The sequence below is a fragment of the Pinus tabuliformis genome, chromosome Q, assembly GCF_031772625.1.
Source record: "Pinus tabuliformis cultivar Carrire ecotype Pingquan chromosome Q, CPIR1, whole genome shotgun sequence".
NCBI lineage: Eukaryota > Viridiplantae > Streptophyta > Pinopsida > Pinales > Pinaceae > Pinus > Pinus tabuliformis.
This window is the reverse complement of record NC_142296.1, coordinates 1,029,247,377-1,029,274,418: the sequence shown is the minus strand read 5'-3', so window position 1 is coordinate 1,029,274,418 and position 27,042 is coordinate 1,029,247,377. Positions and strand designations below refer to the sequence as shown.

The following is a 27,042-nucleotide window of genomic DNA, read 5'->3' as shown; positions in this document are numbered from 1 at the left end:
TTTGTTTGGCTTATTTTTTTTATTTTTTCTTGAATTTTCCCGAGGTGCGTACTTTTGTGCACTTGGTTTTTAACAACAATGTGTATACACATCGAATCATACTGATTTCCTATGCACATGCAGATGTTTTTTGAAAATCTAAGCTTTCCCATTGCTGAGTACATGAACTTTTATTTGGTGTGTTTAGTTAGACCTGTTTACCTTCTGGAAATGTCCTCTTTATTTTGATTTGATATTTTGGGTTTCCTTCTTGAAGAATTATTTCTTTTTGTAAATTAGGGTTCAAGGTTTGATCTGGTGAATTACTGGTTAATTAGAAGAAGGATCAGACATTACTTAGATATTTTGAGTCTATCCTTTTTTATGTCAAAAGATCAGATTAAGTACTTTGTTTTCATAATTGCAAAGAATCATTAGTATTAGGAAAATTTAGGGTTTTTCAAGGTAGCACTTGTGATTAGGAGTTTGTTGTTTTGTCAAAGTGAATACTGATTATTTCTCTCTATGAGACAACACAATCTTTTGCTTACAATGATTTGTAACTCATTACATCAAATTGAAATTATGGCTTGTGTTTGTTGAAGGAAGAATTCATTGTTTGTTTTTGGGTATGTAAGAAGTTGTTAAGATCAAAATTTTTCTTCTTGTAACTTATATTTTGAGGAATTTAGGTTGCATTTCTCAAAGAAGAGCCAAGAATCGTGTATTATGCATTCTCTCTAATTTGTATCTTGAAAATGATTCATTGATTCTTGTATTTTTGAAAAGTTAATGAAACCTCTTCCCTTATTTTAGTTACAATTCATCGAAATGAAAATATTACAATATCATGTTTGATTGCATTAAAATTTTGAGTCAAGTCATAACACCATTAGTTTCACATCCATTTACCCTTTGAGTAAGTAACAACTTTAAAAAACAACACTAATAAAATCAATTTAGAAATTTTTATTATTTTAGGGCTCTTTTCCACCTACATTAGATTAGGTTGTAGGGATTTGGAATAGGGAAGTGAGTTAAATTTCCAAAGCTGCAAACAAACATTAGAATCTTGCGATAGGGAGTAAATCAATTTACTACAATTTGGCTCTGGGAAGCTCCCCTTACAAAGGAGTTAAACACGATGTCATGTCAAACCTAGTGGAGTGATCAACACCACTTCATTGGTTATAGTAGAGTGATTTACATGTATTAAAAATGGTGCTGAAAGGTACTTGGGAGTCACATGGAAGTAAACCTAAAATTAAACATGTTGAGGGACTTTCAAGGGGATTGAGATTTATTACTTTTTCCTTTCGTGTACGTCTGATCTGCAATTGTCCCCCCAGGTTAAATTGTCTTAAGTGGTAACCTTAGAGACCATAATATTAGGGATATTACCGAAGGTGACAGTGGAGGGGAAGTCTCTACTATACCTGGAATAGACGTTGGCTAGACTCATTTGGACCTTTTTGGAGGGTATTCTTCACTCGAGATGGCATAAGTGAAGTTACTTGCACTAGATCGTTTACATTAAGCAGGTTGTCAGCGTAATGGTTCCACCCACTCTATATTTAGCCACTTTTCACATTGATCTCTGCGATGTTGGATTTTATCACCAACTAGTAATTTTGTTGTGAAAAGTTTGTTTGCATGGTTTGACTCAGATTTACTAGCGCATGTTATTTGCTTGATTTTACTTTTTATAGACCTTAGGTGTGGATTGTGATTTTTGTTAGACGCACATGGAATGTGAAGAGATATGAATGATAAAACATTGAATTTCTTTTACTATTAACATATATGTACATTTATAATACATTCTTGTGACTGTTGGATTCATCTTCCAATGTCTCTTGGAATCCATTGACTATTTAACTTCCACACCATAACCCTTAGAGGATTAGGTGTCCAATATCGCCCCCCCCCCACCCCCCCCTCCTTAATCCGAACGGGTATTTATGAGTCCAAGAAGAGAGGTGTAAGGAAAAATGTACAATAATATAGATGGCAGCACTAGGTTGAATGTGCTCTATGAAATGTTGGCATGAGGTGGTGGTTTAAGGATGGCCACCAACACTGGAACACTTAGTGCAGCTCCTGAAACTCTTCCAAATCTTGTAAGAAGTTGAGATCTTCTGCTAGAGGAAGTTCTCCTTAATGCTTTTAAGAAGGATACATTCAACCTAGAAGAAGGGAGATATGCAACCTGCATAAAAAGGGAGAACCTCAACCTAAAAAGGGAGGTCTCAACCTATGGTGGTTTAAGGATGACCATCAACTTTGGAATTCCTAATGTATGTTATGAACCAGCTCACAAAAAGATATAAAAGATAGTTGAACGCCTTAGAATTCAGCCTCTTCGAGGGGGCAACCTCCTTTACATTACACAAATGAACAATTCTTGGATGATTCAAATGAAAAAACCTCCTTTCGATATATAGGAGTCTAAGGAGTCACAATATAACCCAGCCAACCTAACAATAATAATATAAAGGCACAAAATAACAATAGAGGGATTCTATGGGGCAGAGTAATAACAATATGGGGACAATAGGGGCACAACAATATTAATAAGGGACACAACTACAATAGTAATGGGGTAATCACTAGTATTATAGGGACCTAACATGCCCCTCTCCTTCAAAAAAGTGTTGTCCTCAATGCTTGAGTAGTTCTGGATTCTTCAGTATAAAATTCTCATCCTCCCATGTGGAATCTTCAGCGGACAAATTCTTCCACTTGACGAGATACTCCGAAATTGATCGATTTCATAGCTGTTGTGTTCTTGTTTCTATGACTGCTTCCGGTTCCAATATAATTTTTCCTTCCTCGTCAAGTTCTGGCAATATTGTTTGAACTGGGAGCTTGTCACCTATAACCTTCTTTAAACATGAAACATGGAAAACTGGGTGCACTCGAGAAGCTGTAGGAAGCTCCAATTTGTATGCCATAGTACCAATCTTTTGCAACACCTTGTACAGACCATAATACTTTGGTGATAATTTATTATCCTTTTTTAGCTTGCTTGAGGGACATTTGTTTATATGGTTGTAGCCGTAGGAATACCCAATCACCTACATCAAAACTTCTTTCGCTGTGATGTTGATCTGTCTGTTTTTTCATTCTATTCTGCGCCAACACGAGGTTATCGTTTAAGAGCTGGAGGACTTGTTGTTGATGCTCGATGTGATGTTCCACTGCTTGAACCTTAGAATTTTCTCTTAAATATGATGTTATGGATGGTGGCTGATATCCATAAAGTGCCATAAATGGGATCATTTTTGTTGCTGTATGGAAGGAAGTGTTATACCACCATTCAACCAGAGGCAACCATTTGACCCATTGTGTCTATTTATCAGATACAAAGCAACGAATGTATCCTTCCAAACATTTTTTTATTATCTCAGTTTTTCCATCAGATTGAGGATGATAAGATGAGCTATGACCTAACAGAGTACCGAGACAAGAAAATAATTCTGTCCAAAAATTTCTAGTGAAAATGGGATCTCTGTCACTTACAATAATCTTTGGGTTTCCATGTAGCTTTTGAATTGTTTCCATAAATGCAGTAGAAACTTTACTCACATTAAATGGATGTGATAATGCACAAAAGTGTGCATACTTGGTAAGTCTGTCAACTACCACCATGATGACACTCTTTCCCTCAGACTTGGGTAAACCTGTGATAAAATCCATTGAAACCTCCTCCCAACGTTGGCTTGGAATGGATAAAGGTTGTAATAGACTCGGGGTCTTAATTGTTTCAACTTTATTTTGTTGGTAAACCAAACATTCTGCTACAAAATTTTGAATATCCGATTTAAGGCCATCCCAAAAAAATTCCTTCTTAACCCCGTGGTAAGTTTTTAAAAATCCTGAGTGCCCTCCTAAGGGTGAAGTGTGCAATTCCATAAGAATCTTTTGTTTGAGTTGGGAATTCTTACAGACGTATAAGCGATATTTGTACCATAACAAATCATTTTTCTAGCTAAATGTATCAGATGTACTGGAATCTTGTTGTAACTTTTCAATAAGTTCCCACACTTCTTCATCATTCTTCCATTCCTCCCTTGCTTCGTTTATCCAATCTGGTTGGATAATAGAAATGGCGCACAACAATGCTTCCACATCCTCATCCTTTCTTGAGAGTGCATCTGCCACCACATTTTGCTTCCCTTTTTTGTAGATGATCTCAAAGTCATAACCCAGCATCTTTGTGACCCACTTTTGTTGCTCTTCAGAGGATAATCTTTGTTCTAAAAAGTATTTAAGGCTATCATGATTCGTTTTTACCTTGAAGTGTCTTCCCATTAGGTAGGGTTGCCATTTCTTAAGTGCATGTAGTATTGCCAACATTTACTTCTCATAAATAGCTTTATGTAAAAACTTTCCCTTGATTGGACGACTTTCAAAAGCAATGGGTCTTTCATCTTGCATTAAAACAACACCAATTCCATTTCCTGAAGCATCACATTCCACAATAAAATTTTTTGTGAAGTTCGGTGTAGCTAAGACCGGTGCTTGGCACATTGGCTCTTTAAGATGTTCGAAGGCCTTTGTTGCTTCTGGAGTCCATGAAAATGCATCTTTCTTCAATAATGTTGTTAGCGGTGCTGCTATTCTCCCATAATTCTTAACAAACTTGCGATAATACCCTGTCAACTTGAGAAATCCTCACAGATGCTTTATGGATGTGGGGATTTTCCATTCCTTAATGGTTTTGATTTTGCTAGGGTCTACCTTAACTCCTTCATGAGATACAATATGACCCAGATATTCCACCTCTTGTACTCCAAAGAAACATTTGGATCTTTTTGCATATAATTGTTTCTCCTCCAATAGTTGTAGCACCCTGTCAACATGTTCAACATGATCCTTCCAAGACTTGCTGTAGATTAGTATATCATCAAAAAATACTAACACAAATTTTCAAAGGAAGGGTTTGAAAATGGAATTCATCAAACCTTGAAATGTAGAAGGTGCATTGGTAAGCCCAAAAGGCATGACCAAAAATTCATAATGACCCTAATGAGTTATAAATGTTGTTTTCGGAATGTCTTTAGTCTTCATTATGATTTGATGATATCCTAAATGAAGATCCAACTTGGTGAAGTAAATTGATCCATGCAATTCATCCAGTAATTCATCAATGACAGGAATGGGAAACTTATCTTCAATAGTGAGCTTGTTGAGCTCCCTATAATCCAGACACATGCACCATGATCCATCCTTAATGTGCGCCAATACTACTGAAGCAGAGAAAGAACTTTGACTAGGTTGAGTTATACCAGCCTCTAACATTTCTGCAACCATACATTCAATTTCACTCTTTTGGGCATAGGGATATCTGTACGGTCTGATGTTTGGAGGAACTCTTCCTGGAATTAGATGAATAGCATGATCATGATCACGAATAGGTGGGAGACCTTTGGGAGTCTCAAATACCTTGGAATGATTGTCCAATACTTTTTGGAGATCTGGAGAAATAGATGATTTCGATGTGGAAACATCTAGCGAACATAATTGTGCAATTACACCTCTTTGTTCCCTTTTTAGAAGCTTTTTCATACTGTTAGAGCTGATTATCTTTCTCGATTTCCCTGCAATACCCCTTAATTCAACTTCCTTTCCTTCCGCAGAAAATTTCATGAAAAGTTCTTGAAAATTAAAAGCTATTGTACCCAAGGATTGTAGCCATTTGACTCCTAGTACAACATTAGCACCTCCCATTGGAATGGAAAGCATTGGGCTAGTCAATACATATTCTCCCATGGATAGCTTGATATTATGGCACTTTCCAAAGCAATTTATTGTTCCTCCATTTGCAACCATCACTTGACACTCTGGTGTTGGATATAGGAAGCAATTCAATTCTTTTGCTACCTTACAATGAATAAAGTTGTGGGTACTTCATGAATCAATCAAAACTATTACCTTTTTCTTCTTGATTTGTCCTTCTATCTTGATGGTTTGAGGAGTGGTAATTCCTGCCAATGCATTATGAGATATGGTCGGATTCATTTCTTCTTTATCTAGGCTTTGTTCCTGGAGTATATCCTCTTCTTTTGACCTTTCTTGCTCCTTTTCTTCTTCCTCTTCACAATCTATGTAGAATAATTTCTTCTCAGCACACTTATGACCTTTAGTGTACTTGCTATCGCAACTGTAACAAAGCCCTTTTGCTCTTTTTTCTTCCAATTGTTGTGGTTTCAACCTTATAGGTTGTTGAAGACTAGGGGCAACAACACTTCCATCTTTATAATTGTGAGTGGTATTCTTCCTGGTTGCTATAATTTTTCTTTCCATTTTTCTTGCTAACCTGAATGCCTTCTCTAATGAATCAGGTTCCCAAAGGTGAACATCATGTTGGATATTATCCTTTAAAGTCCCTATGAACACATCAATCCTATGCTCCTCTGGAATATTTTTTACCCTTATGTTCAATTGTTGGAACTCCTCAATGTGCTCCATTATTGAACCCTTTTGTCGGAGACTTATCAATTGGCTAAAAAAAGTGTTGCTTTTTGTATCCTCATAATGTGTTGTCAATTCTTCCGTAAAAATTGCCCAAGTGATAATATGTTTACGAGAGCAAAGCCATTGATACCATACAAACTGATTTGGTTACAAATATAAAGTTGCAATACGTACTTTTTGTGTGTTTTGCACATTATTGAGATCGAAAAATTGCTCCATCTGTAATATCCATGTTGCGGGATCCTTGCCATCAAACTTCCTCATATCGATTTTTGGAATATGGTGGGTCTTCGATCCAACATTAGAGTCTATGAAATCATGATTAAAATTTCTTTTGTTCACATCACGAGTTTCCTTTACTACCCTTTCACCATTAGTAAGTATTTCTTGTAGAAAATTTGTCAAATCTGTCTTCAAATATGCCATTTCTATCTTCAAATTATCTGTCTTAGCTTCCATTCTATTCATATTAGCTTCCACGCCCTTTATCTTAGATTCCACACCATTTATCTTAGCTTCTGTTAGCTTTTGTGAGAGTGACATTTGTTGCACTTGGTCTTGTAATTTTGATATATCATGTAGCATTTCTTCCTCTTCTTCATGAGTCATGATAGAGCTTTCAGGTTGCTTACTAGGTGTTTGCATTTTCTTTCCTCAGGTCATCAGTTACCGATAATAATTCTCTACTATGCCCTTTGAATTCCTTCAAAATAATTTTTCAAACCAAGCTTAAGCAAAAATTTAAAAAAATCTACACACCTTTTTTTCACTTTGCAGGAGCTCGATATTGCCTCTGATGTATCTCTGTAATTTCGGATCATCCAGTTCTGAAATTGCGACCAGTAGTATCCCTCTGTGTCCTCTTTCCAATGCCACCAGTCTGATCCAAATTGGATTCTCCAAGGAAGAGTTATGCCAAATCTCCCACAGTGACCTGATTATAGACTAGTTCAGTAAAGTGAACTTTACGACATGACACGTGTCCCTGTTTTGACCTTTTTCTCTAAAAAATATATACAAGAAACTACAGTCCGTCCTCTTTCTGTACCTTCTAACGAAATTTCAATCTGAGGCTCAGAGAGAAAGTTATGACGATTTTCCCCAGGTCACCTGTTTGGAATGTAATTCAGGAGTCTGCAAAAAGACTAACTTCCTTAGATCATATCTCCGCAAATATAGTGTGTAAAGCTCTGAAATTTGGATCCGAGGTTCAGTGCGATTTCGTCTCAAATGGGTTTTTTTTTTCACTTCTGAAACGCCGCAGGAAAAAAGTTATAGCGAAAATTCCACGATGACATATTTGGAGCAGCGAAACCCTAGAATCTAAAGCTCTGATACCAAATGTTATGAACTAGCTCACAAAAAGATAGAAAAGATAGTTGAACGCCTTAGAATTCAGCCTCTTCGAGGGGGAACCTCCTTTACATTACACAAATGAACAATTCTTGGATGATTCAAATGAAAAAACCTCCTTTCTATATATAGGAGTCTAAGGAGTCACAATATAACCCAGCCGACCTAACAATAATAATATAAAGGCACAAAAATAACAATAGAGGGATTCTATGGGGCACAGTAATAACAATATGGGGACAATAGGGGCACACCAATATTAATAAGGGATAAAACTACAATAGTAATGGGGTAATCACTAGTATTATAGGGACCTAACAATGTAATTCCTGGAACTCTTCCAAAACTGGCAAGAAGATGAAGTCTTATGCTAGAGGAAGTATCCTCAATTATTTGAGCAGGGAGAAGCTCAACTTGAAAAGGGAGATCTCAACCCCTCATAGATGGATTAAGGCTTATCACCAACTGAAGGCATGCTCAGGGGCATCTTTGTCTCTGGTTACAACTCTGAATCTAGTATGGCAAGTTGTGGCTCAGGCTCACTTGATGTGGCTTTGAAGCTTGTATATGACAATCCCTTCCCCCATGCCAGTTACAAGGTGAGAAGATGAAGAGATCTCAACTGTAAGACTTTTTAATACCTGATAACAAATTTTTTTGTATGACTAAAATATCTTCTTGGTTGTTGAAGCCCATTGCCAAGAAGTGAACCACCCAAGGTGAATATTTGTTCTTGTAGGTAGTTCTTTTTGAAGCATTTGTTTGAAGAATGAGTGGTTTTATGATAGTGCTCACATGGATGAAGATCAAAACAATGATCTTTGATATGGTCAACTCAGTCACAATGTTGGCATTTAGCAACTTTTGGTTGCAAATGTGGAGGAGTAGAATCTGGAACATGTGAAGATGAACTACCATAAAGAAACCCAACACTTTGAAATTGAATGGGCTTGGAATAGTTTGGAGTATGAAAGGAGACCTTATTGGCATATCTGACACCTGCTCTATGCTTGTTATGGACAATCTCTTCTCAAGGTCTGATGATTGGCTTGGGAAGTGAATGTTGAATTTCCACAGCTGTGTGCAAATATGCTTTTGAAATGGGCACTTGATCTGAATCAACCTCAACTTTACTGACTTGATGACTTGCTGGATGCTGATAGGATCCTATTTCAAAGTTAGATAGGGGAGTTTTCTAAACAAAAACAAGTTCATAAGGATGCCTTTTCTGTTGTAACTCATCTCTTTGTAACTGTGATTCAAGTTATAAAAACTCTCTCTTCTCTTGTGCATTTTGCAAATAGGTTTGAATATAAGAAAGAGTGTCCTTTTTTATTTTAAGTGTGCTTTCAACAGTAGACATGATTAGAGTTCTCAATAACTCTAATAAAGTGTCAATTTTAGCCATTTTACCAACAACTCAAACTCAACAAAAAAAAAAAGATTCAAAAAACTTGGATGCTTGAGCTTGATATACTGCCTCACAATAATGACTAATTAAAACTCCAAAAAATCAAGCTCTATGTGCCCAAAACATGAGGGAGACTTCGATGGTGAATGCACTTTTCGAAAATGGTGACAATTTTCTTTTTCACATTTACCTTCACACCATAAACACCTGCTACATTAGATATTTTCCATTTCATGTTCACCTTCTGCACATGTCATAACTCCAAATATAATCGACAACTCACTCCTAGACCTAGGCACCAAATTCTTCTCTTCGTAGCTCTTCCCTCATCGATGTGAGTATACCCAAATTCTCCCTATGGAGCTTCAACTCCTTCTCTGAACCACTATGGCATAAAAACCCCTCACCCTCCTCCTCCTAGAGGGAAACATCCCTACGACTACCTGCCTCAACCTTATGGAACTTCTTATGCATATCATCCTACACAACTAGCATTTGCACCAGGTATTGACGCATAAATCATAAGGTCTTTTCAGATGTGTGATTAATATGGGAGAAAATTCATAGATGAAAAAGAGTTGCCAAGGGATTTGTCTGAGGCCAACCATTCATTCAGCATCTGGATTGTTCATCTCCTCATGTTCGAGTTCACCATAGATAATTCCATGAAAATAGGGCCACATGAATTTACATCGTAGTGGCACAATCTCCAAGCGTGATAGGAAATATTTGAGAGGTTTGATAGAGATCGTAGAGGGAATATTGAATCAATCGAGTTGCGAGATGCACTTCTTAGTTTGGCATATTCGGTATCACCGATAATTTTATAAATTCTTGTTTCAAAATATGATAAGATAAGCCAATCCTGGGGAAGTGATTTACCGTCCTCAGTAAAACAATTATGTCACGACATTCGAACCAAAAAGCAGTTTAACTCAAACAAATCACCACTAAAATTGGACAAAATGAGGCATTTCTTTTGTATAAATCGACATGGAAACCTGAATGAATGCCAAGAACAGTGTAGCGCACATGATATATAAAAGCATATATTTTTATAAGGATTCCATATGAGGTGCATACACTCAACATTCACTAATGCACATCATAGATAGCACAATTGATAAATGTGTCATACTAGACTCGGTCCAACATACATCAACCATCCAAAAAAACTATTCAACACATAGCATCAGGTAAACAATGTGCATACCAAGTTAATTCTTCACCAAGTTAGTTTGCACAGTATTCAATTCAATGCACCAATGAACCATACTCACATATAAACTGTCATGCCAACCAATGAATTGTTACGCACATATGCCAAATGTGGTCTTTGAATGCAGAGATTGTGTTTAATAACAGTGCTAGGAGCCATAGTTTCATGGTCATACAGTTATAAATGAATGCACAACATACCATAGCCTTATCAACCTCAGCGCAACAATAGATTTAACTCAACGCACAATCACAGAGTCCAACCTTCAATTCATTTCAGTTACCAGAGTAGTGTACACATACCCACCAAACTATTCAATGCCGAAAGCAAATAATGTTCTCTCGATGGTAGGGAATAATGGCAGGTAAATATGAGTTACAGGAGGAGAGGGAAGCTAAAATGGGGTTGGCTCTGATACCATGTTAGATGTACATGGAATGTGAAGAGATATGAATGATAAAATGGTGAATTTCTTTTACTGTTAACATAGATGTATATTTATAATACATTTTTGTGACTATTAGATTCATCTTTCAACGTCGCTTAGAATCCTTTGACTGTTTAATTTCCACACCATAACCCTTAGAGGATGAGGTGTCCAACAATTTTGAATATTTTATATTGGTAATAAATTTATCTAAGTTGAATCTAACGGACACAATGCCAGAAGTTATTGATAAAGAAACCCTTTTTAACGGGAATCATAGTCCTTTTCCTGACTTTGCAAATGTTAGTCCTCGCATTATCTGGACTATGTTCCTTTGGAGAGGTAACCCTATTTTGGTCTGCCACTCTCTGAGTGGCTTCTGCTCCTACTTCTTCCTCATTATTTATTTCTTCTGATGAATTCTTGGTCTGGGCAGAGTGTTCCTGTGATTGCTTTGCCTCAATATTGAGGTTGAGCAGACTTTGGGGCTAAATATTCTCACTCATATTGGCCAAAATTTGGGCCAATTCGTCCTCCTGCAATGGGTTTTGTGGTGGACTTGCTCTAGGGTTTAAAGGAAGTTCAGTTCCCTCCCTCTCTTCTTCACTAGTGTGTTCAGTTTCTTCCTCTAATTTTGACTCTTAGTTATCTCTTCCTTCGGGTTGTGAAGGTCACTCGTTCAGAACTGAGTAATTCTAAGGGTTGGCTACTGCTACCCTGGAGGCTCTCAAACATTCCCCTGCCTATTCTTAATCTGGAGGAGTGTCTGTGTTTCAGAGGCCTGCTTGTTGTGTTGGCGGTTCTTTTTCTTTTTGGGGCTAGTAAGGCTAGTCCCCCATCTATGGAAAACACCAATTCTTCCCAATTGGTCTATTGTTGAGCAAGGCTATAACTTACTATTAATCGAATTAAACAATGGTGGCTCACTACAGTACCTATATGACGAGATTTATTTATGCTCTCAACAACATCATGCAGCAAAAAATTTAGATATGCAGGCATATTTACAGCACATTTTTATTTTAATACTGATAATAATTTGAGGTGGCGTGGTCTTACCACATCCTTTCTCCCGTCACATGTAATGTAGCTCTGCACTACTCTAGCTAGTTCCGTCCATGGTTCCCCCAGAGATGAAGGCTGGACTCCTTTTCCTTTAACGATCAGGTTCTGTCCCTCATCCCGAAAGGTGGCCATGGCATCTTGAAGTCTCACTTTCTTATGTGTCCATATGGGACCAACTGCTGGTAGTCCAGATACTTCTGCAATTACTATATCTGTCACTGTTATTTGCCTTCCTCTTACTATGGAATGATCGTCCTACAAATTCTGCAGAAATTCAATAGCCACAGTTTCATGGGGTTGTTGTAACTGTGTAAAATAGGCGATCCATCCTGCTCTTACCAAAATTTCTCGTGTAGTGTCAGAAACTGTTAGTACCTGTGGCTCATTGCGTACTGATCGACCTCCCATTCCGTCTAAGTTCTGCACATTGTTAATTTTACACAGCAATTCACAGAGATAACAATGGAATAGCAAATTGTGCATATCGGATAATATCCCTTTTTTAACATCAATACCGTTAAAACTTGCTATTAAGGGATCTGATGCAATTTAGTTCCTCCAAATAGGGAACTGACATGTATGTAGGAGTATTTTGGAAGTCACCCGCACCCCCTTGAAATATGATAAGTCTTCCTCGACCGATTTAAATGAAGGAGCATTGTACTGGACGACAATCGTACAGTATAAAAAAGGAAAGGTGTACATATCCATGACAAAATCAAAAAAAGTATCGAGTTTCTGAAATCAAGGCTTATGATGAAAATCATGAATAGATATGGAGATGCTATGGAGTGATGCGAAAAAGGGAAAAGGACAGCTGACGTAGGTAAAATGCTTATGCGGTCCTCATCCCACTTAAACCGTTATGATTGATTTTTTAAATGATATTCATGCATAAAAGGTTCAAAAAGGAATTTGGGAACATAACCTCTTTTGAAATAAATGTAAAGAAATAAGAAAAGGGTTTATAATTACTATTGGTGTTGAAAAATATGACTCCAATACCATCAGCAGAGCTCTGTTGCCCACAGGTGTTTATAACCTTGACAAAGTTGCTTTTTCACCCTTGGAACCATAATCCTTTATATATGCTTAGGAAAGTGCTTTGTGATGTCAGAATGGAGGCCATTGTGCTGGCTTGGTAACCAGTTGGATCACAATGCCATTCACCAGGAAGGAGTGAAAGGTGGGCAGGCCGGCTCGTTATGAGACCTCCTGTTCCAAGAACTTTTATTTTTTCTGATGTGCCCATTAGATCATATTCCTGGTGTGGTGGCCATAGTGGGAATGCCACTTCACTGTTTTCTTATGATCATGGTAGGCTGGCTCTTGATGAGACCCCCTATCCTCCGTCTAACAAATCATAGAATTGTTAGTAATCATAGAGATATATTTTTTCTTTATTTTCCTTTTCTTTTATATAGCACTTCCTATTTATATATAGAGGATGGATCAACACTCCTTAAGAGTAGGGATGGTGGAAGAAGTCTGAACATCTCAATAGAGGAAAATATGCCCTTATTCTTATTCAATAATAATAATCAAAGAGAATTATGAGAATTAGGGAAGAACCAACATGATAACAATAATCAATCAATTTAAGTTTAAGTGAAGATAAAGATAGCAAAGTGATATAGAGTAATGACTGTTGTTCCTTAAGAGGAACAATAGTTGTTTCTTAAGAGGAACAACATGTAAATATAAGCACACAAGATTGTTGTTCCTTAAGAGGAACGGTTGTTGTTCCTTAAGAGGAACAATAGGTGTTCCTTAAGGGGAATAGCATGAAAATAAAATAAAGAAATCATCTACTGCTCCTTAAATGGAACGGCTGATGTTCCTTAAGAGGAACAACAGCTATTCCTTAAATGAAACAACAGTAAAAATCTGTACAAAAAACTAGTTTATACAAGTGAAATTTTTTAAAAAGAAAAGTTTATGTACAAAATTCAGAAACAAAGGAATTGTTCAGTGAATTAGTGCTGAGGAGGGGTTATCGTCCTCATCAAGAATCTGCATAGTGGAATCTTCCCGTAATTATGGGTAAAAGGATTCCTGAGTAACCGGTTTATGATAAAGGCGCACTCGATGACCGTTTGCTTTGAAAGAATGTCCAGATCCATCAATGGTAGTCAATGTAATGGTGCCATTGTCATGCACTTTCTATATCTCATAAGGTCCAAGCCATCGTGTCTGGAGTTTTCCGGGAAAATACTGAAACCTGGAATTGTATAGGAGTGCCCAATCTCCTTATGGAAGATCTTCCTTTTAATAAGGGCGTGATGCCATTTTTCTCTCTGTTGTTGAATTAATGTAGTGTGTTGAAGAGCTGAGACCTTGATTTCATCTAACTCATTGATTTGCTGTAATCTATTAGTCTGGGCCTCATTTAAATTCAAACCCACCTCCTGTGTTGTTCTTAATGTTTGAATTTCGAATTTGATTGGAAAGATGGGTTCTTTTCCAAATACTAATTGATATGGTGAATACCCGGTGGTGTTTCTCCACGTTGTTTGGTATGCCCACAAGGCTTCCAGCAATCTTGAAGCCCAATGACGTCTGTGTGATGCAACTGTTTTTTTAGTATTGCCTCAATTACCTTAATAGTGCTTTCTACTTGGCCATTTGCCCGTGGGTGGTATAGGGTTGTAATTTTGTGTCGAATGTGGTAATTTTTTAATGTTGTAGTGGTTTTATTACCTACAAATTGCGGTCCTCCATCTATAATTATCTCCCTCAGGAGGCCATATCACACAAATAATTGAAAAAGAAAATGTATTACAGAATCTTCTGTAGCTCTTGGCAGTGCCTCTGCTTCAACCCATTTGGTAACATACTTTGTTGCAACCAGTATGTATGTTTTCTGATTTGATGATGGGTTAATAGGACCAATAAAATCGAGCGCCCATCGCTCAAATGGCTCGATTACTAACTATGAGTTTAGAGGCATTTCATCAGATTGTCCAGGGCGTCCTACCCTCTGGCAACTATCACAGGCTTGAACAAACTTTTTAGCATCTTTAAAAATAGTGGGCCAGTAATAGCCTATTTGTAAAACCTTGTGACCAGTCCTGCGGTCTGCAAAATGTCCGCCACATGGCCCATCGTGGCATGCTTTCAGAATGTCAAATATTTCATCTTCTCGAACGCATCTTCTGATGTGCATATCTGCCCCTGTATGAAATAAGTAGCCCCCAATCCAAGAGAATCGGGTACTGCGCTACACTATCTATTTTCGTTCATTAGGCGTTAAATGCTTAGGTAATTGGCCTACTGCTAAGTAATTTGCAATGTCGCCATACCATGGTGTTCTGACAATAACAACAAACAAATGTTCATCTAGAATTTTATCTTCGACTGTTGTTGCGTCCGTTGGCTTTGGCATCCATGAGAGAAAATCAGCTAACAGAATTCTCTTTTCTAGGTCGATCCTTAATTGTGATGTCAAATTCCTACAAGAGAATCAACCATATTGTTACTCTCCCATTTGTCACCAGTTTATTTGCTAAATATTTTATGGCAGAGTGATCTGTATATAAAACTACAGGATACCCAGTTATATAATGTCTAAATTTATTTACAACATGTATTATAGCTAAAAATTCTTTTTCAGTCAAAGTATAGTTTAATTCAGCAAGAGATAGATTCTTGCTAATATAATAAATTGCATATGGCTTTTTATCTTCTTCCTACCCAAGAACTGCTCCAATTGCTGTGTCTGAAGCATTAGATGAAATTTGGAATGGAAAATCCCAATTTGGGCCCCTAAGCACTAGGGCTATCAATACAAGCTTTTTCAGATCCTCAAAAGCACGGTTACACTTATCTATCCAAATGAAATCAACATTCCCTATTAGTGCATATAAAAGTGCAAAAATTTGAGAAAAATGCTCTATAAATCTTCTATAATAACTAGAAAATCCCAGAAAACTGCATACCTCTGTTTGTGTGGTAGGAGTAGATATTAACAAAATTATCTGAATTTTAGCCAGATCTACCTAGATTCCAGCTGCTGAGATATAATGACCTAAGATTAATCCTTCAGTCATCATCATATGACACTTTTCATGGCTCAAGCAGAGCCTGCTGGCAATACATCTTTGCAGCACTTTTTCCAATGTTCGTAATGCTGGATCAAAATCATCTCCATAAGGTGTGAAATCATCCATATATACTTCGAGCCCCTCATTTATTAGATCTGAAAAAATGTTGAGGATGGCCCTCTGAAATGTGGTAGGAGAATTGCATAACCCAAAGGGTAAGACTCTGTAAGCAAATGTTCCCCAAGAACAGGTAAAAGTGGTTTTGTCCTAATCTTCAGGGGAAATCTGAATCTGATTGTATCCACTGAAGCCATCTAGGAAAGAAAAGAATTTCTTTCCTTCTAACATGTCTAATACCTTATCAATGAATGGAAGGGGAAAGTGGTCTTTCTGGGTTGCTTTGTTCAATTCTCTGTAATCTACACATATGCGCCACTTCCCATTCTTCTTTGGCACCACTACTAGTGGAGAGACCCACTTGCTGTCAGACATTGGGTAAATAAAGTTTACATCCAAAAGTTTTTGTAATTCAACTTTCATAATATCCTTAAGATGAGGTTTTAATCTCCATTGGGGTTGGCGAATGGATCTAGCATCCTTTTCTGTATAAATGTGGTGTGTACACAAATGGGGATCAATTCCCTTCATGTCTGGGTAATCCCATGCAAAAACTTCCTTATATTTTCTCAGTAGTTGGACCAGCTTTTCCTCTTGTTCAACAGTCAGATTTTTGTTAATGTTCAATTTTTTCCTGGTTCAATTTCTATAGTTTTGCTGTTGTAAATAGAGGTGGTAGATATTTATTGATCATGAGTGTCTTTCAGGGGATCTTCTTCTACATCATTATCAAATGATGCCTTAATAATGTGACATTGTAAATGGGATCTGGTTTCTGGTTGGTTAATGGAGCTATTAATGATGTCGTCCTCTGTTTAGTCTTTAAATTCGAGGGCATCTTCAATGGTTAATGGTGATCTAATGTTTTCTGTCAGGTATGATACAGGTTGTTTCTTTGTTTTAATTATTGTGAGGCTTGGCTGGGCTAGAGGGTATAAGGCTAAATTCTTGACATTACTCCCTCTTGCTATAGTCATGCTGCCCTGTCGACAGCCAATGTAAGCGTTAGTAGTTGCCAGCCAAGGTCTACCTAAAATTAAAGGGTGTCCATCTAGTCAGTTTTTGAAATTAATAATCAGAAATTCTGCAGGGTATTCCCAGGAGTCTATAGATACCATTACATCATGTAGTGTACCTTCTGGTTTGACTACTGATTGGTCAGCCAACTCCAATAAGGTTGTTAAAATATTGATTGTAGCTCCTAAATCAACTAAGGCATTTGGGAAGGAGCATCCATTGATTTGCACCGTAACTATAGGATTCCCTGGGTCCTCATATTTTACAGGTGCTTCTCTTCCTAATAGTAAGTCAGATAGGGTGTCGACTACTTGGACAGTTGGGTTAGTTGTTATTCTCCTCTTTGGATTTTTTATACATAATTCTTTGATGGTTTTTGCGTAAATTGGGATATCTTGGATAGCTTGGAGGAGTGGAATTTTTATACACAAATTTTTTAGTTCTCCCAGAAGATCAAAATCAGGATGTTCTATTGGGCGAGGTATGATTAATCGTTCTGGGAATGGAGGAGAAGAGGTGGTTGCTTGTTCATGAGTTTGTTGTCTAACCAAATTCTCTTCTTGTAATGTTTGTTCTAAAGGTAACGAATTTTCAACTTGAGCATTTTTGTCTCCCTTTGTTTCTATTATGCGCCCAAATCTTAATTGAATGTCATTGCACTCCCTTAACTCGGTTTCTAGTTCTTGTCCTTCGATTATTTGAACAGATTGAACTGGTCTATTTTTGGGGTTAGAGTTGTGTTGGGCTAGGAGTTGTTCTCTTAAGTTGGTTTGGGGATTTTGTTGCAATGTATAAAGTGCTGGCAGTGTAGGTTGAGGGAGAAGAATCATTCTAGCTGGCTGATTCATTGGTCTTTGCCAGTTCAACTGCCAGGTTTGACTCTGCAAGGTGGAGGGTGACCATTGTGTTGGATATGCATTGTTTTTCTAAAATGGTGGATAGTAAGGAAAGTTCGGCCAATTGGTTTGATTTTTTTGATTTGGCCATGATGATATGGGAAATGGCTGTTATGACCATCTAGGGAAAGGAGGCTAATTCTGCCATATTCCATTATATTGTTGAGTATTATATTGAGGAGGTTGAAAAGAAGAGGATGGATCAACGGGCATACCTATTTGTTGTGGCTGCCATTGGCAGTGCTGATTGAGTAGGTAAACTGGTTCTATTTCTTCTTCTGCTTCCTTGTAAACTGCTTTCAATCCCGAGAGTGAGGGGCAGCTTTCTGTGGAGTGATCTTTTGTGCAGATGGCACAGACTTGGATTGTATCCAGTGGGCACTCTTTGTGGTTGTGTTTCTTTCTGCATCTAGGGCAGAATATTGCCAAATTTTGCTCTGCTTCTGCTTGCTTTTGTTTAGCTTGCATGATGTCGAACTGTGTTGTCAGAGTCCCTAGAATATCAGTTTTGAAATATTCTAGTAAATTTCCAATTTCTGCGTGGGTTATACCTCCATTGGGGACCTTACTATCCCTTGTGATCATGTCATGTTCTGCTAGCTTTAGTCTTGTGTTGCCTCTCGAACTCCTGATACATAAATCAATGATGTCAGCAAAATTTTCCTGATATATGTCACCTTTTCCCATAATGTTTAATGTTTCAACCCATTTTTCTTTCATCCCTGTAATTACTGTAGTTGTTAACACATTGTCAGGCAAGGGTAAAGATGCATAAGGAGATCTCTGAAGATTGTATTGAAAGTGTTCTACATATTCCTCTAGTGTTTTATTAGGTCTTGTTGTCATTTGAAATATTTCATCCTTTAATTCTCTGAACCTACAATAATCCTGATATTTCTTTAGAAAAGCACCTTTCATCTAATCCCAGTCATTTATAACACCTCCACCTAGCCCCATAAACCATCGTAAAGCTAATCCTTTTAATGTGGAGGGAAATAGTTTTAGATTTTTGGGATCGGTGGTATAATCATACCCCCGGCATAATATATCAAATTCAAATAGAAATGCATCTGGACCTTCTGATGTTAGGCCATGGAATGTAGGAATATGCTGGAGAGGAATGGCCTTCATAGGTGCATTAACTACAGTGTCCACAATGGGATATTGCAATGTGGAGGTTTGAGGTGGTTGTTGGTTCTGGGCCATTTGATCAAATATGTGCCAATATCCTTCTGGGATTTCTAGGGAGTTATTCGTAGGCTGACTAGAAGGAGCAGGAAAGGACTTGACAACACTTCCTTAGTCTGGGATAATGAGTGGTCCTTGCTGAACTATTATCTGGGGGGATCTTGACTCTTTAGGTTCTTCTGTTTTGCTTTGGATGATCTTAATAGCACTCCCCTTATCTAGGCTACTGAGTGTTTGAACTATTTTTAGAGGGGATTTTGGCTCTTCTATTTCCCCTATTTCTCCTCCTCCTTCGCGGAGATTAATAGAGTTCCCTTCTTGAAAAGAAGTTGGGCGAGAATTCTCAATTTCTTGAAAATCTTGCTCAGTCTCTTCTGTTTTGTTGTGCACCTCAGCAAAGGCTACAGATGGTGAACCTATGGCCCGAAGGGAGCTAGTAGGTTGTCTAGAAGCAACTTTTCTAGGGCCCACTGATGGCTGAGATTCAGCTTGCTTAATGATATCGTCTATGAAGGTTGATCGACCAAGGGTCACCGGTCCCTTGGCTTTGTCAGGTTTGGGTAGCGGTTTTGGAGTATTTTCAAGTTTTTTCTTCTTAGTCATACACACAACTCAAATGTTTATTTCTACCCACAAAAAATTAACAAATTTGTTGGAAAGCGGGCGGGGGAGCAGGGCTGTTACATGCTCCGTACGCAGGTTCTTACCTTCATTTTTAATACCCAATTCTTTCCTAGCAGGCACTCATCAGATGCACACTACTCTCTGAAAGAAAAAAATGGCTACACTCTCCCCAGCAATGGCGCCAAAATGTTGAGGTATAAAAGGTGTCTTTTTAACTCCTATTTATCCTACATTAATTATCAATCCAGGAACAATTTTCTATTTCAAGAGTGTACTTAGTCTGAGGCAGCAATTTAATCCAAAAGTAATGTTTTCCAACTTGCAGTACAGTGCTTCAAATACAAGAGTAAACATATGCTTGAAATAAAACCTATTTGCAATTAAAAGAAACTCAATGCTCTGAAACTAAATCATTCACTCAAGGAATTAACAACAACTGTCAGTCAAGGATGCAGTAGCAATAACTCTTTCCTTTGTCAACTGATGAAAATGAAATAAAATATAAACAAGATCCTCAATCTGAGAATTCTGACAATAGTAGCCAATGTTCTTTACAGTTGTTGATCTCACACTCCACACTAAAGCGACTAATGAGAAATGACAAGGAATCAAATCAACAATGTTGCTAATAGAAAATGGAATAAATGCGCTAACTGTAATGATGCTAAAAGGCAAAACCAAATACTTGCAGAAAAGAAATGAACAACAATGTTATCTAGTAGAAACAAACAGCAATGTCATTCAACAGAAATGAACAACAATCTTATTTAATAGAAACGAACAACAATCTGCAATGAACAACAAAGTCAGTTTACTGGAATGAACAACGAAGCTTTATAATTGAAATGAACAGCATAACAATATAGTTGCACAAGGTAATAATCTTATTATGATGAAAAGGAACGGCAACGCGATTCAGTTACAGTAAGACAATTCATAAAATCTGGAAACGAAGAACAGTAAAGTAATGTGATTTAAATGAATGAAAACCAAACCAAACCATCACATGACTACGATTGAAAGTAATGGTACAGATAGAAAGTGGATCCACCAGGGTCGGGCCCTTAGCCGCTAGTGAAGCACCGCCAAACTACTTCAGTATAAACGAATGGAACAGCAACTGACTTATGTATTAATCATATGAAAATGTTACAGGAAATTGTACTCTGTTTTAATCAACGAGAGTCGATAATCAAAGTAGAAATACAACAGTGAGTTCTTAATAATGATAATTGATGATCCCTCATATTTACAAGCACTGTCCCTTTTATAATGGATAGGCGGATAAAACAAGGAATAACAGATAGACTGTAAAACAACGATCCCTTAGGATCAAGAGATCCTGAGGGATACACTCCATCTTCTAACTCTAGTCAATCCCTTTGTCTTCTTGCGCTGATGCTACGATTTTCCATCCTTATCATTAACTGTGTGCTCTGATCTTGATCTGCTTGTCTGGATACGGCTTCCTGGTGAAGGAACAACAGTTACTCTGTTCTGTCTTTTCCTTCAAAATGGTGGTTTTCCATTTCTTCTATTTCATGCATGGAAAAAGACAATAATTAACTAATTTACAATAATCAATAAATCCCTAGTTTTCGCTATAATTATTTAATATATTACCATCTTAGAATATAAAGGAGTTATGATTAAAGAAAAAGATAAGGAAATAAATGGAAAATCCATACCTTTTCCATAGCTCAGCAGAAGCCATGGTTGGGAAGTATCCCTTGGCATGTGTTTCTTCCAAATGGAAGCCATGATCCAAATCACTGAGAGGATGAGTCTTTCACTGTGTAAACCTTGTTAAAAAGTGAAATAGGTCCTTATGAGCATAGTTCTTTTCCTGTGTCAATTTCGTTAAAAAATGAAACAGGTTCTTACGAGCATAGTTATTTTCAAGCTCACATAAACATGAAACAACCCCTAAGGATGGTTATTTTACTGTGTCAACCTCGTTAAAAAATGAAACAAATTCCCATGAGGATGGTTCTTTTACTGTGTCAACCTCATTAAAAAATGAAACAAATACTTGAGAGGATGGTTATTTTACTATGTCAACCTCATTAAAAAATGAAACAAGTGCTTGAGAGGATGCTTCTTTTATTGTGTCAACCTCGTTAAAAATGAAACAAGTGCCTGTGAGGATGGTTCTTTTGTTGTGTCAACCTCATTAAAAAAATGAAACAAGTGCCTGAGAGGATGCCTCTGATATTGTGCCAACCTCGTTAAAAAATGAAACAAGTGGTTGTGCGGATGGTTCTTCTATTGTGTCAACCTCATTAAAAAATGAATCGAATTCTTGTGAGGATGGTTATTTACTATGCCAACCTCGTCAAATAATGAAACAAAGTCTAAGCATAGTTATTTTTGTTTCAAGCTCACATAAAAATGAAACCCATTTATAAAATTCATGAGCATAGTTTTGTCTCAAGATCGCTAAAAAATGAAACAAGTCCCCTTTTAAATTGAGTCTTTTATTTTAATTTTATCAACAAACCTTCAATTCATTAGCCTAATAGTAATTTACTGTTTACTTAAGCAGATGAAACAAAGCTCTGGGGGCATGTGCCTCTTCATGGGTACATTGTAAATTGTTGTATTATGTTTTGTGTGTGACAAATTTTTAGCATCTTTTTATGATTTTCTGCTACTTCTCTTGCTTATCTTATGTTACATTTGATTACTGATGCGTTGGCTAATTTGTAACATCTCTAAAAAACGAAAACAATATTCATCCATATATTGTACAAGATAAACTGAGATAATAAGTAGTAGTTTTCATTAGTCAAAATGTCTGTAAAAAATGTGGCTTTAAAAAATGTCATCCAAGACATGAGGCCCCATGGCCTTTATTATCTGAACATGATGATACATCCAAAAACAAAATCTATGCCTATGAATAATGGCTACAAATGATGATCATGGTAGAAGATGATAGCGTGAGCTACTCATCATAACAAGCGACTAATCGATCCAGGAACCCACACAGTGTGCCTCAGATAATGGAGAGGCAAATCATCAATCCCAACATCTGAGATGTCCAATCTCAACCTCTCTAGGTTGTGACCCAACTCAGACAAAGCCTCTTCTACATCGAGGTTCTGTATTGTAGGAGTTATTGGATGCTCACTGCATCTATCGAATCGAGTCCTACTTGTCTCACCGGGCCCAGATTTGCATGATTATTTCAAATAATTAGTTTTGGATTCCAAAAAAAAAAAAATTGAAAACACAAAATAACCAAAATGTGAAATTTTTACCTAAGTCACCCCACTGCATTCCAACTTAAAGTGGGATATCTGGATCACCCCTGTAATCCATGCCAACATATGGAAAGTCCTCAATCTAATGCTCTTATGTTACAACCATCCAAAGAAATCAGGAGTATATCTAACAATTTGGCCATTACCACCCTCGTGGCATGCCATCAATGTAACCCACTTCAGCATGCGAGGATCTCACAGTCCTCCTGCAAATATGGCTACCTGTGGGGCAAGAAGAGGGATCCTATCTAGAGCAAATAAGATCACAATGGCACCATACCAAAAAATACAAGAATCAATGAATCATTTTCAAGATACAAAACATAGAGAATGCAAAATACACGATTCTTGGCTCTTCTTCAAGAAATGCAACCTAAATTCCTCAAAATCTAAGTTACAAGAAACAAAATTTTGATCTTAACAACTTATTACATACCTAAAAAACAATGAATTCTTCCTTCAAGAAACACAAGCCATAATCTCAATTTGATGTAATGAGTTACAAATCACTGTAAGTAGAAGATTGTGTTTCCTCATAGAGAGAAATAATCAGTATTCACTTTGACAAAACAACAAACTCCTAATCACAAGTGTTGCCTTGAAAAACCCTAAATTTTCCTAATACTAATGATTCTTTGAAATTATGAAAACAAAGTACTTAATCTAATCTTTTGACATAAAAAAGGACAAACTCAAACTATCTCGGCAACGACTAATCCTTCTTCTGATTAACTAGTAATTCACCAGATTAAACCTTGAACCCTAATTTGCAAAAGTAAAGAATTCTTCAAGAAGGCAACCCAAACCATCAAATCAAAATAAAGAGGACATTTCCATAAGGTAAATAGGTCCAACTAAACACAACAATCAAAATTTCATTGACTCAACAATGGGAAAGCTTAAATTTTCAATTTTTTTGTATGTGTGCAGGCAATCAGTATGATTCAGTGCGTATACACATTGTTGCTAAAAAATAGGTGTGCATAAGTCCTCTCTGTTACTAAATATGAAGTGTGTACCTCGGGAAAATTTAAGAAAAAATAAAAATAAGCCAAAGAAATCATAAAATCCAGTGTTCCAATAGTTTTCAAACACTCAGAGAGGGTTATGACAAAAAAGATCAAAAGTTAAAACAAGGAGATGATGGAGAACGAGACATTCCGAGTATGGTTGTTAATTTGTTAGGTGGGTTAATCCTTCTTACAAACAAGATGGATATCCCTAGATCTAAAACAAATTCTAGTAATAAACAAGAAAAGAATTGCTACCTTTCTTTAGCTTATGATTGATTGAAAAAGTAATATGTGAGGGATTACTTACCAATTTAATGAGGGAGCATTTTATTTTTATTTTATCAATGAACCTTCCTTTCATCTACCTAATCATAATTTACCATTTACTTAAGTAGATCAAACAAATCTCAGGGGGCATGTGCCTCTTCATGGGTACATTGTAAATTGTTGTATTATGTTTTGTGTGCGAGACAACTTTTTAGCATCTTTTTACGATTTTCTGCTACTTCTTCTGCTTATCTTGTGTTACATTTGATTACTGATGCATTGAATAATTTGTAACATTTATAAAAAAGAAAAACAATATTCATCCATATATTGTACAAGATAAACTGAGATAATAAGTAGTAGTTTTCATTAGTCAAAATGTCTATAAAAAGTGTGGCTTTATAAAATGTCATCCAAGACATGAGGCCTCGTGGCCTTTATTATCCGAACATGCGGATACATCCAAAAACAAAATCTATCCCTATGAATAGCAGTTACACATGATGATCATGGTAGAAGACGATATGCACGAGCTACTCATTGTAGCAAGTGACTAATCGGTCCAGGAACCCCGCGGTGTGCTTCTAATAATAGAGAGGAAAGTTATCAATCCCAACATTTGAGATGCCCAAGCTCAACCTCTCTGGGTTGTGCTCCAACTCAGATAGAGCCTCTACTGCATCAAGGTTCTGTATAGTAGGAGATGCTGGTTTCTCACTGCGTCTGTCGAATCGGTGTAGTCCTGCTTGTCTCATCGGGCCCAGATCTGCATGATTATTTCAAATAGTTAGTTTTGGATGCCAAAGAGGAAAAAAATTGGAAACACAAAATATCCAAAATGTGAAATTTTTACCTAGGTCACCCCACTTCATTCCAACTGAAAGTGGGATATCTGGATCACCCATGTAATCCATGCCAACATACGGAAATTCCTAGATTTAATGATCTGACGTTCCAACCATCCAAGGAAATGAGGAGTATATCGAGCAGTTCAACCATCACCAACTCCGCGGCATGCCATCAATGTAACCCACTTCAGCATGTGAGGATCTTGTGATCCTCCTGCATTTATGGCTCCCTGTGGGGCAAGAAGGGGGATCCTCTCTATGGTAAATTTTAGGGGTGAATTTTAGCCCAAGGGTGAAATCTAAGGGGTTTTTCATTTTAGAGGGGCGAAATTTTTATAAAACAACCATTTCATATATTTTGCCCAACTTTTATTTAAAAAATAATTATTTTTTTCATTTTAGCCCATAAAAAGGGCGGATAAACTATGAAAAGACTCATTTGACCTGATTCACATGGTTTGGGAGGTTATATTCCATTACAATCGATCGCCTGATTTTCTACTTTGCAATGTTAAATTCGTTTGCAATCACCCATTTTCTAGTTTGGGAGGTTATATTTGGTCCCAACAAATAAAAGTATAAATAAAGTGGAGGTAAGGTAAATAAATAAAACCTATTTTTATACTTACTCCAAAGGTATGGTAAATAAATATAAATAAAAATAAACTAGAGGTATGGTAAATAAATAAAACCTCTTTTTATCTTTCGTCCATAACCCTCTTTCTATTTAAGAAGGCTAAAAAAAGAGGTTTTATTTAAGTGAATCATATGGGCCAAATACCATATTTATAAAAGAGGTATGGTAAATTAATAAAAATATAAATAAACGAGAGGTATGGTAAATAAATAAAACAATTTTTTATATTTACTCCATAAGTTACCTTATATTTACGAACACGCAAGGGTGTAAATAAATAAAAATATAAATAAAGTGGAGGTATGGTAAATAAATAAAACCTATTTTTATACTTACTCCAACAGTAAATAAATAAAAATATAAATAAACTAGAGGTATGGTAAATAAATAAAACCTCTTTTTATATTTAGTCCATAACCCTATTTCTATTTAAGAAGGCTCAAAAAAGAGGTTTTATTTAAGTGAATCCTATGGGCCAAATACGTATTTATAAAAGAGGTATCGTAAATTAATAAAAATATAAATAAACAAGAGGTATGGTAAATAAATAAAACATTTTTTAATTTTTATTTTATCAATAAACCTTCGTTTCATCTACCTAACAATAAATTACCATTTACTTAAGGAGATCAAACAAAGCTCGGAGGGCATGGGCCTCTTCATGGGTACATTGTAAATTGTTGTATTATGTTTTGTTTGCAACAATATTTTAGCATCTTTTTACGATTTTCTGCTACTTCTTATGCTTATCTTGTGTTATGTTTTATTACTGACACATTGACTAATTTGTAACATCCGTAAAAAATGAAAACAATATTCATCCATATATTGTAAAAGATAAACTGAGATAATAAGTAGTATTTTTCATTAGTCAAAATGTCTATAAAAAGTGTGGCTTTACAAAATGTCATCCAAGACATGAGGCCCCATGGCCTTTATTATCCAAACATGCTGATACATCCAAAAAAAAAATATAGCCCTATGACTAGCAACTACAAATGATGATCATGGTAGTAGACGATAGTGCGAGATACTCATCGTAGCAAACGACTAATCAGTCGAGGAACCTCCATGATGCGCCTCTGATAATAGAGAGGCAAATCATCAATCCCAACATTTGGGATGTCCAGGGTCAAGCTCTCTAGGTTGTGATCCAACTTAGACAATGCCTCTACTGCATCGGGGTTATGTA

The 27,042-nt window shown here is 36.7% G+C and overlaps 1 pseudogene; it reads left to right on the top strand.

The window, feature by feature from the left end:
• The first annotated feature begins 9,555 nt into the window (after positions 1-9,555).
• Positions 9,556-10,266, top strand: LOC149222999 (calcium-binding protein CBP-like; annotated as a pseudogene).
• The last annotated feature ends 16,776 nt before the right edge of the window (positions 10,267-27,042 follow it).